Consider the following 18,646-nt stretch of genomic DNA (forward strand, 5'->3'; position numbering starts at 1 on the left):
CTAATGTTTTATGGTATGTATTGGTATATATATATCTATAGTTTTTATATACATACATATATATATATATAATTGCTCTCTCTTTATATATATATATATATATATATATATATATATATATATATATATATATATATATCTACTGTATATATAGTTATAGACAATACATATAAATATATATATATATATATATATATATATATATATATATATATATATATATATATATATATATAGATAGATAGGTATCAAAGAAACACGGAGGAGATTTTTATTTATTTTCTTTTTAATATGAGAAACTATCTATGAGTGAGAAGGGACATTTGCAGAAAAAAGGATTTGGCAATGGTGAGAGCTTTGCCCTCAATTACTTCTTCTGTGTGTGTGTGTGATAAAAGAAGGGGGCATTCTGACTCAATTATTGGTCTAATGAGGGAGGAATATAGAGAGGTAATAACCTCCTTTTTTCTGGATGCAATCCCTTTACTTATGAGATGAACCAAGTAAAAGGCTTTTCTGACCACTGCCACTACATAATGGTTGAATGTGAGGTTGTTATCAACCTGAGTGCCCAGGTCTCTCACCGCAGGTTGTGTGCTTAGGGGGTTGCTGTTAATGTGGCAATCAATAGGGCCCATGTTTTTGCCATATGGTATGATGACACATTTTTCTGCATTTAGTTTGATGACTTTGCCACCAGTCATTAGTTGTTGTAAGACCTTCTTGCAGTATGTTAATACATTGCTGCTATATAATGATGATTGAATATTTTTTATGGATAAATGATAAGACGAATATGGTGGATGGGATGACTCTAAATCATGTTCTGTGACACTGAAAATGAAAAGTGTATTCTGAAATTCTCTGTTTATATACCGAGAAACTATTATTTTAATTTATTTTTATTTTCTGGCATTTGTTGGAATAGACAAAGATATGATTTCATTTAATATATAACAACAGAAGCCTACAGTCGCATAAGTTTTTGCATGACACAAGTTGCCTTTCTTAGTACATGGAAAAATTATAAAAGTATAAAGAAATAAATTCTAGTGAAGATGATATTTGGGCAAGAAAGGATATTTCACCAGGCTTACAAATTTGTATATAATAAATGCAGTCAAGAATATATGTGTCTGAATCGACCGGCAGAAACTGCAACATCCATAATATAACAAAGCAACTCACAATATCTTGAAAAGGTCCATTACATCATAAGAAAATCTGAGTTTTGGTAGGATGACCAACGTTACCAGTCCTCCCCATGTGGATGGCTGTTTAGGAAATAGCTCCCCTCTACACATAAGGTTAAATATATGCTTACCAAAATACAAAAATCCAGATATGTTTCCATGTATTTTACTGAACTGATATAGTCTGGCTTATTTTCATAATATTATAATATGGTACGTTGCATTCAGCAGGGTGTCTCAAGTAGGTGTGATTTTGCATGGTTTAGTTCTACTTAAATAATGTTGGAAACTGTTACAGAAAAGTTATTTCAGCTGCAAAGCATACTGTTCTGGTTGTGCTGAAATGGAATTCAGTTATGATGAATAACATAATGACAGTGCAACAAAAAAGGATTTTTTTTTTACCAGATTAAATATTCCTTTTTGCTCATGACAGTGATTGAAATTCTTATGGGTACATATTGGAATCACATAATATTTTCAAACAGTGTTTTTCCAGATCTTCTTTATTCCTTAATTGAAGGACCTTAACTTAGCCAAAAGGCAAACTAAAAACGTATTTATGACATCAATGTAATCATATTAATGACATTTGAACTCAATGGACTGCACAGATTTAGTCACTGCATTGCTGGCACATATTTTCTACATAATGTTTAACTACCAGAATTTTGAATGTTATGTATTTCTGTACATAGGATAAGTTGAATATGACATTGGCTGTACTTGTGGTATATGTTTGACTGGGCATAGTATATCAAATTAGTCATGATTAGAATGATTCAACATCTAAATATTATCTAACATAGAGGGTGACACAATATAAGGAAGTTTGTTTCTGAAGTACTAGGCCTTTCATTAAAGTTTTTTTTTTTATTGTTGCTGTTTGTGTTTTTTTTTTTACTTTATGGACAAGATATACTTGTTGATTTCATTTGCTTTTACTTGAGTGGCTTAGTCCCATTTAATATGGTCTGGCCTATTTTGAGCTGACATGCTAGATAGTAATCGCAATAAGAGTAGTACTTTAGCTAGAACATGTGGGAAATTCTCCTACTTTCCATGAAGGTGCTGTTGGGCTTTGGTATGGCAAAGAAGAGTACAGCAGAAGAAGGGCACCAAATGGTAGCACTGTATTTATTACATTTGATGAATAAGTCTAAGTTTATTGAATGGGCTGCTGTTTGTAATTCATGGACTGAAAAGGATAAACTTCTAAGGAACATCATCATTTAGCATATTGCAACTTCTAATAGATTCTTTGACACTTTTCCTCTTGCTCTAGCAGCTGTTATAAATGCTATAAAAATCTACGAATCTCCTACTGCATATGCATACCCCCAATAACGTCTGGCTTTTCTACAACTTAAACTCCTCAGATATGACAATATTCTCAGGTGACTTTCAGAAAATTCTTTGTGGAGACAGTTACATGCATCAGGGCTGTGGTTTGCTGGAACAATGTCATTTCTTATTGCATTTTTATTACAAGCCAAGGAGAAATTCATGGACAGATATTTATAGTGGCAGAATGTTGCACAACAGGTGAGCATAGAAATCTACCAGATATGTACCCTAGTACATTTTCTTACTAAAGTGCTTTATGTTGTCATATCTCAGCAGGAAGAACCATTGCTGAAACTATGTACAGCTCTTGACTTACATGTCATGTAGCACTACATAGCTCAGAATACTCATTGAATGTTATTTGTATGACAAAGATTTTACCTTTATGTTTAATAAACTCTGTCATATTGTTTCCCACTGTAAAATATTCAGGATAAACTTGGACTGTAGAGTAAGAGATGGGCGCACAAAGCTGAGTTCCTACAGCAGGCCAGCAAATGAAAGTTTGTGCATAATTAGCTCGTGGTTAATAATGACAGGTGATTACGTCAGCATGCTGAGCAGTCAAAAAAGGATTTTCTTCATATGGCAGCCTTTCCCATTTTAAAGTGTAATGTGATGGAAATCAGTGCTCATTATGGGCAGACAAGACATTTAAGATCAAGTTTGTTTAGAAAGGTATTGCATGTGGTGTGTCAAACAACATTTTGGTCAAATATTCCAATTTAACTCTTTCACCTTCTGTCCTTATGTCAAATGCAGGGTGACTATAGGATTATTTTTGAAATATAAATTTCTTTATCACACTGACTTTATGGCATTGTATTACAAGTTATGGGCCAGCATCCTACCACCTGCCTCATAGGTTCATAGCTAGGTACTAGGCTATTGGCCCTAGGGCCTATATAAGCCTAGCCAAAAGGTACCCTGGCTTTCACCACCCAAGAAAATTATTTTCCTGTGCTCCTGTCGAGCAGAGCCACAGAGCTGATCCCTAAGGTGAATTTCCTTTTTCCTATCCAATCATCAAGATTTTTCTTGAAGAGTGCTAATGAGGAGCTTTGTTTGATACAGATAGGTAGCTTGTTCCAGAGTATGGAAAGTTTCTGGGGCAGGAATCTATCCTTCCAGCATGTTCCGTTTATTGTAGTGACAAGGTGTAGGTCCCTAGAGCATGTAGCTCTGAGGGATTTGGATTTCTTTAAGTGGAGCATGTCTAACAGCTCTGGGTATGACATAGCTTTGTATGATAGGCAGAGACTGCCTCTGAATAGGCGATATGCGATGGAGTAAAGCTGGAGTTTTTGGAGATGGTCTGCATAGGGCATCTGTTTGAGGCTGGTAATCCTCTTTGTGAGGTATTTCTGTGGCCTTTCCAGTTGTAGATGTTTTGTGAGGTGCATACCAAAAGGGGCATTGTACACTATAATGGGTCTAATGAGTGACAAGTAGAGGGGAACAATGACCTCTTTTTTCCTGGATGAGAAACATTTTGTGATGAGGTGTGCCACATAGAAGGATTTCCTGACTACTGTGGTGATGTGATTATCAATGGAGAGACTACTGTCCACCTGTGTCCCAAGGTCTCTTATCACACTTTCTGTGTTAAGTAGACTACCACCTATGTGGTAGCTCATGGGTACAGAGTTTTCACAAAAGGGGATGGCAGTGCACATTTTGGTATTGAGCTTGAGGCCGTGGCTTTGACGCCAGGTATCTGTCTCCGTGAGGCCCTTTTGTATGATGTCCACATCATTAGGAGTTGGAATTATGGCTCCTAGTTTGCAGTAATCTGCAAATTTAGTTAGCCAAAGACCTTCTGTGTTAGCATGTACTTCAGAAAAGTAGATACCAAACAGGAGAGGACGCAGGACTGAACCCTATGGCACTCCACTTGTTACTGGTCTGAAGTCGGATTTGGAGTCTGCTACTTTTACAATGTGGGTTCTGTCAGTGAGCCAGTTGGCAACCCATCTTGTGACATAGGAATTTATACCTAGGATAGTGAGTTTATCTATAATTCCAGAGTGGGGAATGGTGTCAAATGCCTTGGTGAGATCTAGATAGGCTGTGTGAACCACCTTACCCTCGTCTATGGCTTTGGTGACTGCTTCAAAGAAGTCTATCAGGTTTAGGAGACATGATCTGCCTTTTACTAACCCAAACTGGGTGGGGTCCAGAGTTTGGTGATTACCAATGTCTTTGTGTATAAAATCCATGATGATACGTTCTATGGCCTTGCAGACCAGGCTCGTTAAGGCTAATGGGGCAGTAGTTCCCGGGGACCATGGTGGCTCCCCCTTTGTGGAGTGGGATAACCATTGCTGTGTGCCATTCAGTGGGCACAAAGCCTGAGGTGAGGCTATGATTGAATATGGTGCTTAGGTAGGGTGCCAGTTCATTCTGCAGTTCATGTAGAATGCATCCAGGGATGTTGTCAGGTCCCATGGATGCTGTGTTCTTGGCTTTCGAGAGTCTGTTTTTTTTTACCTGTGTAGCCATGATTACAGGAAATTTGCATTCTTCCGGTATAGAGATGGGCCTTTTAGGGGATGAGGGGGGGGTAAAGTTAGCACTGAACCTATCTGCCAGGATGTAGGCAATGTCAGTTGGTTCTGTATATTTAGTGCCATTGTGCTGTAAGTCAGAGCAGATCTGAGTGTTGTCATTGAGATTCTTGACATAGCTATATAATGATTTGTGATTGTCTTTAGAATCAGTGGTGATTTTGTTTTTGTAACTAGCTTCGGAGGATTTTATGAGGGATTATAGGTTCATAGGTTCATAGGTTGGTACTAGGCTATTGGCCCTAGGGCCTATACAAGCCTAGCCATAACAATTCCCTGGCTATTTCTTCCCACACTGTTTACTTCCCTGGACCCCTGTCTAGCAGGGCAACTGATGTGATCCCTGGGGTGAATTTCCTTTCTCCCATCCAATCGTCAAGATTCTTTCTGAAGAGGGCCAAGGAGGCACTCTGCTTGACATGTATGGGCAGTCTATTCCAGAGTCCGAGGAGTCTCTGGGTCAGGAACCTATCCCTCCTGTTTTTTTCATTGTGGTGACAAGGTTTAGATCCCTGGAGCATGAGGCTCTGAGGGATTGGGATTTCTTTAAGTGTAGCATGTCCAACAGCTCTGGGTTTGACATGGCCTTGAATGTTAAGCAGAGATCGCCTCTGAGTAGATGATATGTAACAGAGTACAGCTGGAGTTTTTTAAGGCGGTTAGCATAGGGCATCTGCTTTAGGCCTGTGATTCTTTTAGTGAAGTATTTCTGCGGCCTTTCCAGTTGTTGCAGATGTCCTGAGAGGTACATACCAAATGAGGCATAGTATTCTATAATGGGTCTAATGAGGGATGAGTACAGTGGCACAATGACCTCCTTTCTTCTGGATGAAAATCCCTTAGTGATGAGGTGTGTCACGTAGAAGGATTTCCTGACTGTTGTGGTGATGTGGTTATCGAAGGTGAGACCACTGTCCACCTGTGTCCCTAAGTCTCTTATCACACTTTTGGTGTTTAGTGTACTGCCACCTATGTGGTAATTCATGGGTACATGTTTTTTCCCAAAGGGGATAACTATACATTTCTTGGCATTGAGCTTGATCCCATGGCTCTGGCACCAAGCATGTGTTTCTGTAAGGCGCTTTTGTAGAGTATCCACATCATTTGGGGATTCAATAATGGCTCCTAGTTTGCAGTCATCTGCAAACTTTGTTAGCCAGAGTCCCTTAGTGTTGGCCTGTACTTCAGAGAAGTAGATGCCAAACAACAGCAGTCCCGGGACTGAAGCATGAGGTACTCCACTTGTCACTTGTCTTTAGCTGGATTTGGAGTTGGCTACTTTTACAGTGTGGGTTCTGTCAGTAAGCCAGTTGGCAACCCATCGAGTGACGTAGGGATTAATGCCCAGCTTAGTAAGTCTATCTATGATTCCATTGTGGGGGATGGTGTCAAAGGCCTTGGTGAGGTCCAGATAGGCTGTGTGAACCGCCTTACCCTCGTCCACAGCTCAGGAGACTGATTCAAATCTCAGTTTCTTACTGAGGCTGACCAGGGAGTTCCTCCAATCATGGGATTTTACTCTTTTTTGCAACAGTTTGTTTCTTCTGTTGTAGAGTTTGTTTATGGCAGGGGACCACCAGATTGGCTTCCTTTATTCGGAGGATAGCATCTCGGTTCTGTTAGGGATAGTACACTCCATGCACTCGTGTAAGTGCTTATAAAGAGCATTTGTGTAGGATTCAGCAATCGTACTTCTATTGTCTGTCTGCATGGGTGTCGTGAAGTTTGCCACTTCTGTCTTATGAAGCATGCAGTTGGCTTTGGAAATTTTTTTTACGGTAGTTTCCCTAACAGGGGGTGGGGGCAGGATGTGGATGCATAGGGTGATTAGCTTGTGGTCAGATCTGACCAATGGGGTATTGACCTCTGGTGTGGGACACCTGTCGCCCATGTTGGTAATGACCAGGACTAGGATATTGCTGACCCTGGTGGGGGTGTGGATAAGTTGATCCAAGGCATTGGAATTTATGAATTCCAGAAAACGTTGAGCAAAAGAGTTGGTACATGAGTAGTTTTCCCAGTTAATGGTGGGGTAGTTGAAATCACCCATTATTATGGTGTTGAGTTGTACCCTAATATTTTCCAGTCTATCAAGAAATGGGGAGTGGGAATACTGGGGAATGGTGGGGGATCTGTAGCAAGTTGCAATTTGGATTGCGGTCTTGCCCAGAGTTAGTTGCACTTAGATAATCTCGGATGCATTATGCTGAGCAACTAGCCTGGAGGTGTGGATATCCTAAATGACTATGGATATGTCTCCACCTTTATTGTTTCAGTCCAGGTTAGGTGGTCGAAAGATGTGGTATGTATTATAGCCTGGTAATGCAGGGGTACTCTCTGGAGCCTTGAACCAGGTCTCTGTCACTGCACAGAAGTCGATGTTCTCCATTTTAAGGAGTGCCTCGACTGAATGCATTTTGAGGTTTAGACTTCTAGCATTGAGTAGCATTACCCTCAGATTTTTCTTGCTTGTTCCTGTTAAGGTGGTGAATTTGTCATATGAACCTTGCCTAAAAAAGGCACTATAGGGATGGCAAGAATCTTAGCCAGTATCCAGAATTCCAAGGGCAACAAGTGCAGGCCATCTCTGGCAAAGCATTATGGTCTGTCATCCCAGGCAAACAGATGCTGGATCCCATTAGAATGACACCAGAAGCTTAGCCAATTGTTGAATTCAATCATTTTGTCCTTGTACTGTGGTATCATTCTGGGTGATGGCAGGATGCTGCTCAGGGCTAGGGTCATACCTGCCAGGGCTACAAGATCAGAGAGCTCCTCCATATCTCTTTTCATGTAGTCCAGGGGGGTATGTCTCCATCACGTCTAGTTTCCTCAATTGCTCTGCGTTTACTGACCAGGTTTCTGTACCATACAGTAGTACTGACTGCATCACTGTATTGTGCACCTTACCTTTTAGCTTCTTTGACATTCTTCTGTCATACACAGGACCTGACACTCTTGTGTCTGTTGGCTGCAGCTCAACTGATTATAGCTTTGAAATCTTCATTCAGACTTCTCTTCTCTTTAACCCACTCCTCCCAGATAACTGAAGCTATTAACCTTTCTACTATTTCCCTTCTATCAAAATTCTCAGCTTCTTCCAATTTCCCTTGTTTGCTTCCAGTACCACTGTCTTATCTGTACTCAGTTTCATCTCATGTGCCTTTAGTTTTGCATTCCATTCCCCTATCCTTTGTTGACATTTTTGCTCAGAGTCTGCCTGGAATGCACATTGTCTCCATACAGCAGATTTGTTGACCTATTCCCTCCAACATGTTTGCTAATGTAGACCATCACCAGCATGATCAGCAGTGGACTCAGAGCTAAACCCGATGCATACCCACTACCACTGAAAACTCAACACTGTTCATACTTGAGTCATTTGGTTCTTGTACATAGCTTGCACTAATTCTACCATTGTTTCTGGGACTTTGAACCACCACATGACTGCCCAGATCATTTTTCTTGGGACATTGTCATATTCTTTCTCCAAGTCTAGGAATGCCCATTTGGATTCTTTCCTCCTTTCTAGCTTCTTCTCAACTCACTGACTCACTGCAAACTTCAGGTTAATTGTGCTATATACTGATCTGAATCCAGACTGCTCATCTACCATCTTACTTTCTACTTATCTGTGTAGTTGTTTATCAATCATCCTTTCCAGAAATTACATGCATTATCAGAGGGGTTTGGTGCCTCTGTATTGTCCACAGTTGGATATGTTCCCTTTGTTCTTGAGCATTGGCACTGCTATGCTTATTCTCCAATCATCTGGTATACACCTTTCTCTGCACACTGCTATGAGTAACCTCAAGAGGCATTTCTCCACTATCTCACCAAGCATCTTTATCATATCTGCTGTGACCTCATCAGAGCAAACTGCTTTCCCTGACTTCATTTTCATTAGTGCTATTCTAACTTTTTTATGGTGGGCTCCTCCTCTTTTCTCATCATAGGCTGTGTTTGGAGCAGTACAGCTTGTGTCTGGTTTACTTCATTCAGCAGCTGCTGGAAGAAATCTTTTCATCTGCCTTTGGTGTCATGTGGACTGGTGAGCAGAGGTGAGCAGATTGTTGCCGGTATCCCTTATGAAGGGTGTATGACTATCTTCCTTATCTTTCTGTCTGATATAGTTTCATTGTGCCATCTACTGAGTCACTTTCCAGAAGATGTAGAGTGCCTCTGATCCCTTGTTCTCTGTTATTTCAATGGTGTTCCTATCCTGTTTGTTAGCCAACCAGTAGGAGGATCTCAGTCTGATTTGTATGTTATTGTGTGATTGTCTCACTTTCTGAAACATGTGCTGGCTACTATCAAGCCATTTGCCAGATAGAAGTCTAGAATGGCCTAGACCCAGGCATTCCTCATATCCTGTTCTGTCTCTCAATATGTGCATTCATGTCATCCATTATCAACAACAATTCATGCTGTCATTCTTTACCTAGTAGATCCTGCAACTGTTGTCATAATGCTCTCTTTTCTTCACTATCACAACCCTGATATGCATCAGGGGCTGTAATTATGAATACTGCCCTTTCCTTAGGCTGAAGTCTGATTGCCATGAGTCTGTCACTAAATATTATGACATCCCTCACTGTCTTCTGAAGTCTGTAACTCACCACAATTCCCACACCATTTCTAGCCTGTTCTCCCATGACTAATAGACTCTAGATCTCAAGCCTAGTGGCTTTGCTGCACTGTCATTCCATCTTGTCTTCTAGGTACACAGGATGTCCAACATTTTCCTTACAATCATGTCATCCACTTTCAAGCTTCATCCTATCAGTGTACCTATACTGAGTGTAGCAATTTTTAGTTCATGTCTGGCAAGTTGATTAGTTTTATGCCCAACTTTACTCAACAGAGCAGTCGCAGGTAGCCCAAGCTGGGCAACTGGATGCCATCCAGCCAGACGCTTATTGAGCCAGGGCTTCTGGGCTTTATGATGGGCACACATTGACCATTAAGGGTCTGTACACTCCTCCTACCATTAGCATGGCTCCTTGGCATATGTCAGAGTTGGCAGGGTGCTCAGACCTCTTATTACAGACAAATATCCATTACCATTTGGTGACATTAGTTAACATGACTGAATCACCCAGAGCCTTATTGTACACCATCGAGTGGTTAGCCCTGCCATGGGAAGCAGTCTGTGATCCAGGTTTTCCTATCTCTAGGATACTGTGCACCACAGTAAATGTCCAAAGTGATTGCTCTGTACAAATCTTCCCCCTATACGGCACTGTGTAGAGTCTGTGCTGCTGCCCACAGCTTCATTTTTGGCGAGTCTGAAATGGACACATTCAGCATATGTTTCAGAGGTGGAAGGAACTCCACTGAGATACAGGAAGAACATGCAAAATCCAAACAAGCATTGAGTGGAGGTCAGGATCAAACCTATTTGGATATTTTATGTAAACCCAAATCTATCGATACTTACTTTATTTTTATTAATAGTATTTCATAGATGCTCATTAGTAAACCTATTGCCCCCACTCCAATATTTTTTCAACATCAAGGCATTCACTAGCAGTTTTTTTTTTTGCTATTAATCTAATTTCACTTCTCTTATGTATTATTTCATCTTATTTTTATGTATTCAATTATTGTTGCTACCAGTGCCCTGCATAGCAAGTGTGTAAACTTTCTCATTAGTTCTCTGCTTTATATAATTTACCATACATTTTAAAGTGGAAACAGTAACAGTTATACAGACTTGCTTTCCTTTGGGCAAGTTCACTTATTAATTGTTTTCTGTCTCACAACATTCTAAGCAAATGCAACCTGCTCTGTTCACACTCGCTGCACTTCCCTACACTTTATCCTATTCCCCCCACCTGCACTCTCTTTTGGGCCAATTCTCTTATTAATTGTTTTCTGTCTCACAACATTCTAAGCAAATGCAACCTGCTCTGTTCACACTCACTGCACTTCCCTACACTATATCCTATCCCCCCCCACCTGCACTCACTCTAAATTTAACCACCTAATTTCCACCCAATTCAAAGCTCAACCAACCCCAGTCTAAAATGCCTGCACACTTTAACTACTTGCAGTTCTTCCAATGTTTCATTCAAAAGTACTTCCAATATCCATTTTTTTCCCTTTTGTCCTGTATATCATAACATTCAAGCACAATAAATACGAACTAGAAAACCTTGTAAAAGGCCAAAATGGAACACTATAAGAGCAGACTTGAATAAAACAGCTTTTATTATACAAGTAAAAGTGAGCTTTCGCAAAATAAATATTAAGCCTTCATCAGACAAACAGCAAGATGTTGAAATAGGACTTATTTTAAACAAATGATGTCATTGCATTGTCCAATCCGAGAAGGTTGCATTATTTAATTAAATATTACCATGGCAACCTTAAAAAAGTAATGCTTGTAAAGTCATTGTTAGATAAAGCACTATATATACAATTAGTGGTTTCATAAAGGTCTAATACCCAGTTAGATGTACTTAATAAAATAAAACACATACATATTTGTATGTTTAACTATTAACAAGTACTTAGACATGTTAGTATTAAAACAATGATGTTTTCATAGGCATCAATCACTAACGCATCTGAAAAAACATAATATGATAATGTAGGGCAAGTTGCGTAATAATAGCGAGCTATCCCGCTATTTGATCAACAGAACCTGTAAAGTCCTACGCTCCTAAACCTGACTGCTTGTTGACTGACATGTGTCAAAAATAAATAATGTCAGTCAATTTGAAATGATTTTTTATCTTTTATTCTTTATATTTCATATTTATATAATAAAATAAAATAAAATAATACCTACTGGTTTTGTACCTGTCTTTAATTCAATTTAAACTAAATAAATACTAGTTGCATCATAGTAAAATGAACTGTTTTACCGGAAAATGTGTTTATGCCTAAGGTATCTGTTAGATTTTATAAATCACCAAGCTACCTGTTGTAAGAAAGCCACTTCAGAACACATTTTATGGAGAGCGCTTCGTTTATACCTGGCATAACGTGCGCTCTAGTACGTATTTGCCATAGCAATTCGTCAATTTCAAGATGAATTTGCCATGGTCTTCCTCTTGTGTCAGGATTTCTTTGTTGTAGAATAACAAAGCAAAACTCATGATCACTATTTTCCATAATGTGCCTTGCTAAGGCATTTGTGACATCCTTCTTTGCAATAGCATACTGGTGCTCATAAATTCTGGTATTTAACTTACGCTCGGTCTTGCCAATGTAAAATGCTTTGCAAAGATTACACAAAGCCACATATGTGACAATTTTAGTTTCACAGTTAAAGTGATAATTCACTTTGTATTCCTTGCCGTTAATACAAAAGTGGTTCCCAACTTTAATGTGCTTGCATTGTGCACATGAACCACACTTAAACATACCCTTTGATCTATTTGAATGTTGCTTATTCTTGGACCTCTCTAATATAGTTTTAAGATTGTCCCCTCTCCTGTAAGTTATTTTAGGCCTATCACCTAAAAGAGCGACTAAATTTCTATCATTTTTAATAACGTCCCAATTCTTATTAATAATTTCTTTTATTTTCTTGTAGTCTAATGAAAATGTATACAAGAAGCTAGTACAATAGTTGTCCTTAGCATGCTCTTTAGCCATAACACCTCCACTTGTACAGGAACTATCTTGGTAAACATTAGGACTATTATTACTATCCTGACCGGGTAATAAAGGGAAAAAATGACCTTCGTCTCTTTTACGAGACACTTCTGTTATAATACTTGAAATCAGAGCAGCAGGGTATCCTCTTGATTTAAACATATTCATTAACTTTTTACATTCAGTTTCAAAATCTTGGGCGTCAGTCACCATACGTGCAGCCCTAACGACCTGACCTTTGATGACGGCTCGTTTTTGGTGGTATGGGTGGTTGCTTGAAAAATGCAACAACGAATTTGAATAGGTGGGCTTCCTATAGATTAAACTTTTGAGTCTATGATTTATTTTATCATTAACAAGGAGTATGTCAAGATAATTAATCTCGGTGAGTCCTATGTTAAACGTAAACTCCAAGAAGTTCGTCAATTTTGTAATCCTATCCACAAATAAAGGAATCATTTCCCTTTCACCCATCCAAATACAAAATATATCATCCTGGTACCGTGTGTACCAGGTGACATACTTTAAAAACCACTCATCTTTGAACAAAAGAGTAGACTCCCAATATGCCATAACGGCATTTGCAAAAGTGCCGCCACAGGGGGAGCCCATTGATACACCTGATGTTTGTAAATAAAACTGATTCTCAAACACAAAAAAGTTGTTTGTTAATATGAGCTCCAACAAAGTCTCCACCAAATAAATGGTATCATCTTTGACATTTTTAGCTAACATGTATTCCCTCACCCAAGTAAGTCCTGTTGTTTGAGGTATGACCGTGTACAAATCTTTGACATCTATGGTCAAAAATATAGCTTCAGGAACATACTTTTGTTTACTTCCAGTAAATATTGGTGTTCCTCAAGGATCAATCCTAGTACCCCTTCTTTTCTCATTATTTATCAATGACCTTTATTTGAATGTGACACAAGCTACCTGCATCCAATATGCAGATGACTCGACTTTGATCTGCACTGCTAAAGATGTTTCCTCCCTCCAGTCTATCACCCAAATAACTTTCCAAAACGTTGAAAAATGGTTTATGCAACACTGCCTCCTCCTTAACCCCAAAAAAACTAAGCTTCTTCTCTTTACTCCTACTAATAAATCTCCTATACCTTTCTTCACTATCTCCTCAAATAATGCTACAGCTATTAACCCTGATAAAACCACACGACTATTAGGCGTAACCATTGACAACCATCTCAACTTTGATGACCATATTAACACTACTATTAAAGCTGTTAATAAAAAAATTGGGACACTTTACAGAATTAAACCCTTCCTTACCCCAGCAGCCAGAAAAAACATTGCACAGACCCACCTGATTTCCACCCTTTTCTATGCCTCAGCTATATATACTTCCTTATCTAAAAATAACATTAGCAAACTCTCTACCTGTTATAATAGTATAGCCAGATTCATTACTGCTACTCCCCTCAGAACTCACCACTGTCACAACCTCAAACAACTAAACTGGCTAGAGCTTAACAACCACCTACTCTACCAACAATTACTTGTCATTCACAAGACCATTCACTTCCCAGACAATACTCCTAGCCTGGCAAGACTGATTTCTCCTTATAAAAATCTAGCCACACTTCGCTCTGCTAATAAACTCCTAGTATCCTCAACTAAATCTTACAATAAAGCTGGAGATGCGTTAATTTCAAATTCCATAGGTAAACATTGGAATCAACTCCCTCAAGATATGACTAATCAAGACTCTACCTCACTGTTCAAAAAACATATCAAGGAACATCTTAAAACTCTATGGCTATGTCCTTGTACTAATCCCGACTGAAAGTATGTCTCCCCACATTAATTTTTGCTACCCTTCCCCCTTACTGAGCTCCAAACTTACACTTTCTATTGTTGAGAGTTACTTTTTAAAAGCTTGCCTATTTTTCAAATTGTTGAACTTATCTTATATGTTTTTAGATTTGACTTTGTAATTTCTCTTTTTTTTAAACTTTTAAACTTTTATATTGTTTTAAAATAACTTTTTGTGATATACCAGTGTTATTTTTTTTGCATGTACTGGAGCTTTTCTCCCCGGGCCTCTACTGTAAACGGATATATATCCAGTTGGACTAGCCCGGTCAACAAATGTAAAATAAAATAAAATAAAATAAAATAATATTCTCTAGAAAGGACCAAGAATCTTTACATATGTGAACTTCGCTTTCTATGAGAGGTTTTATGACACTGTCCACATATTTAGCGCAAGCGTAAGTAATAGACCCCCTTCCGTCGACTATGGGTCTAAAAGGGGGTGCGTGTAAATGTTTGTGCAGTTTAGGTGTCCCAAAAAAAGCTGGAATTCTTGGTGCTGCCATAGTCAGATACCTATGTACATCTAAATCTATGTACCCTTCCAAGAACAAATCCTGCAAGATGTTATTAATCTTTTTATATGCAACATGTATTTCGTTCAAAGAGACAGGTTCATAAGCCGCTGTTTCTAAGTGCTCTGTCATATACTCTACATACTTACAATGGTCCATAAATACCACTCCCCCACCTTTGTCGGGTTTCATGACCCTTATGTTGCAATCTTTTAATAATTGTATGAAATCCCATTCCAGTGTTGAAACATTACTAGAATGTCTTAGATCCCCATACATTACTTGATTTTTGATTGCCCACAAATCCATCTCACATACTTTTTCAAAGGTGTTTAAAATAGGGTGTAGGGGTGGATTATATGAACTAGAAACTCTTAGAATGTTAGATATAGCAGTGTTGTTACCCATTAATGAATGTAAATTCAGTTTACGTACGAATACCTTCAGATCTATGATAGTTTTTCCTATATCCATTAGGCGTCCAGGAACAAAAGTAAAGTCCTTAGACAGGAAATCTACCATATCTTGCTTAATGTCCAAAGTAGTATAATTATAAACAGTAAAGTCACAATTAGTACCCTTAAATAATCTTGGTTGTAAACCAAAATTACAAATGTCTATCATCTCCTGCGGCCTCTCCTCTTGTTCCTCGTGTTGTTCTGTGATTGGACTCAGGGACGATTGTTGCCCCGGGAATTGTTGACCACACGAAAATCCTGATTGGCCTGCTGGTTAGAACCCTCTACTGGAGGGTTCTGGAAACCTTGAGGGTAATTGTTGTCTTGAACCACCGCTTCTGGAGTGTTCATTTGATTGTGTACATTACTGTTATTGTTATTGAGCCTAGGGCTCCTTCTTGGAGCTTGTCTTTGTTCACTAGGCTCATTAGAAATGCTGTTAATATATGGTTGAATGACCTCATTATTCTGTAGGCCATGTACCATATTATCATTAGGGACAGTTTGTACTTTCTGTACCGGCCTTGGATAGGCATTTCTGTTCGAATAGTCATTTATGTCCCTAGATATTTTCTTTTTCTTATTAAACAGCAGTTTATTCATACTAGCTTCAATGCTGGTATATATCCGGCAGTATTCGTACTTGTAACGAAAAAAGTCACTATCAGATTTAATTTAATTTTCTAATACCTTCAATTCAATTGTCAAATTATGAATGTCCTTAGTATCCTTAGTATAAAAAGCTATAAGGGCTTGTAAAAACTCAATCCCCTGTCTATCAAATAAATGGATTAATTCCCGCTATTTGATCAACAGAACCTGTAAACTCCTACGCTCCTAAACCTGACTGCTTGTTGACTGACATGTGTCAAAAATAAATAATGTCAGTCAATTTGAAATGATTTTTTATCTTTTATTCTTTATATTTCAAATAGCGGGATAGCTCGCTATTATTACGCAACTTGTCCTACATTATCATATTATGTTTTTTCAGATGCGTTAGTGATTGATGCCTATGAGAACGTCATTGTTTTAATACTAACATGTCTAAGTACTTGTTAATAGTTAAACATACAAATATGTATGTGTTTTATTTTGTTAAGTACATCTAACTGGGTATTAGACCTTTATGAAACCACTAATTGTATATATAGTGCTTTATCTAACAATGACTTTACAAGCATTACTTTTTTAAGGTTGCCATGGTAATATTTAATTAAATAATGCAACCTTCTCAGATTGGACAATGCAATGACATCATTTGTTTAAAATAAGTCCTATTTCAACATCTTGCTGTTTGTCTGATGAAGGCTTAATATTTATTTTGCCGAAAGCGCTCACTTTTACTTGTATAATAAAAGCTGTTTTATTCAAGTCTGCTCTTATAGTGTTCCGTTTTGGCCTTTTACAAGGTTTTCTAGTTCGTATTTATTGTGCTTGTTTGTGGTTTTTGGATGGCAGACGGAACCGGAGAGGCTTCCCCGACTTTGTTCTCTCAGCAAGATGTTGGCAACCGAACAGCCGTAAATTCACCAGGGAATTTAACGGCACTTATTGAAGTTTTGTTGGCTAGAGTCGATGCACTCACTCAGAAGGTAGAGGCTATTTCTACTCCCTGTTTAGCAACGAATGTTGGTTCTAATATGACTGAAAGTCTTAATGCAGCACCAGATGAAGTATCGTTACCAAATGGGCAACGTTCTCCTGTATCTCCTAATGGACTGAACGCTCCTACACCTTTTATTAGTATTTCAGAACCTACTGTTGATCGGGTTCGTTTGGCTACACCTGTTTTAGCTAACCTACAAGAAGGAAACACGCATTTGGGTTCTACAATGCATGGGGATCATAATGGATTATCAATTAACGAAGGGGTTCCTGTGATGACAAACATTTTGGACAATATCAATTTTTTCAGTCAACAACAACACTCAAATATGGCACCAGTGACAGTATTGAACGGTGAGAACAACAGTTTAAATAGTAAAATTGATTTATTTGATTCCAAGTTATATAAATGTAGAAAATTACAGCTTGAAGTGTCATATTTAACTGAGTGTATAAGAAATAAAATAATATCAAAAGGGCTTCGCCAGTGGCGGTTTCCCGCTGGCTTGACTGAAAACTCTCCCTTCTATCAGGAATTAATCGATTTATTTGATAGACAGGGATTGAGTTTTTACAAGCCCTTATAGCTTTTTATACTAAGGACATTCATAATTTGACAATTGAATTGAAGGTATTAGAAAATGAAATTAAATCTGATAGTGACTTTTTTTGTTACAAGTACGAATACTGCCGGATATATACCAGCATTGAAGCTAGTATGAATAAACTGCTGTTTAATAAGAAAAAGAAAATATCTAGGGACATAAATGACTATTGGAACAGAAATGCCTATCCAAGGCCGGTACAGAAAGTACAAACTGTCCCTAATGATAATATGGTACATGGCCTACAGAATAATGAGGTTATTCAACCATATATTAACAGCATTTCTAATGAGCCTAGTGAACAAAGACAAGCTCCAAGAAGGAGCCCTAGGCTCAATAACAATAACAGTAATGTACACAATCAAATGAACACTCCAGAAGCGGTGGTTCGAGACAACAATTACCCTCAAGGTTTCCAGAACCCTCCAGTAGAGGGTTCTAACCAGCAGGCCAATCAGGATTTTCGTGTGGTCAACAATTCCCGGGGCAACAATCGTCCCCGAGTCCAATCACAGAACAACACGAGGAACAAGAGGAGAGGCCGCAGGAGATGATAGACATTTGTAATTTTGGTTTACAACCAAGATTATTTAAGGGTACTACTTGTGACTTTACTGTTTATAATTATACTACTTTGGACATTAAGCAAGATATGGTAGATTTCCTGTCTAAGGACTTTACTTTTGTTCCTGGACCTAATGGATATAGGAAAACTATCATAGATCTGAAGGTATTCGTACGTAAACTGAATTTAAATTCATTAATGGGTAACAACACTGCTATATCTAACATTCTAAGAGTTTCTAGTTCATATAATCCGCCCCTACACCCTATTTTAAACACCTTTGAAAAAGTATGTGAGATGGATTTGTGGGCAATCAAAAATCAAGTAATGTATGGGGATCTAAGACA

The sequence above is a fragment of the Protopterus annectens genome, chromosome 5.part1 (assembly GCF_019279795.1).
Source record: "Protopterus annectens isolate FY-2018-M chromosome 5.part1, PAN1.0, whole genome shotgun sequence".
Taxonomy (NCBI): Eukaryota; Metazoa; Chordata; order Ceratodontiformes; family Protopteridae; genus Protopterus; species Protopterus annectens.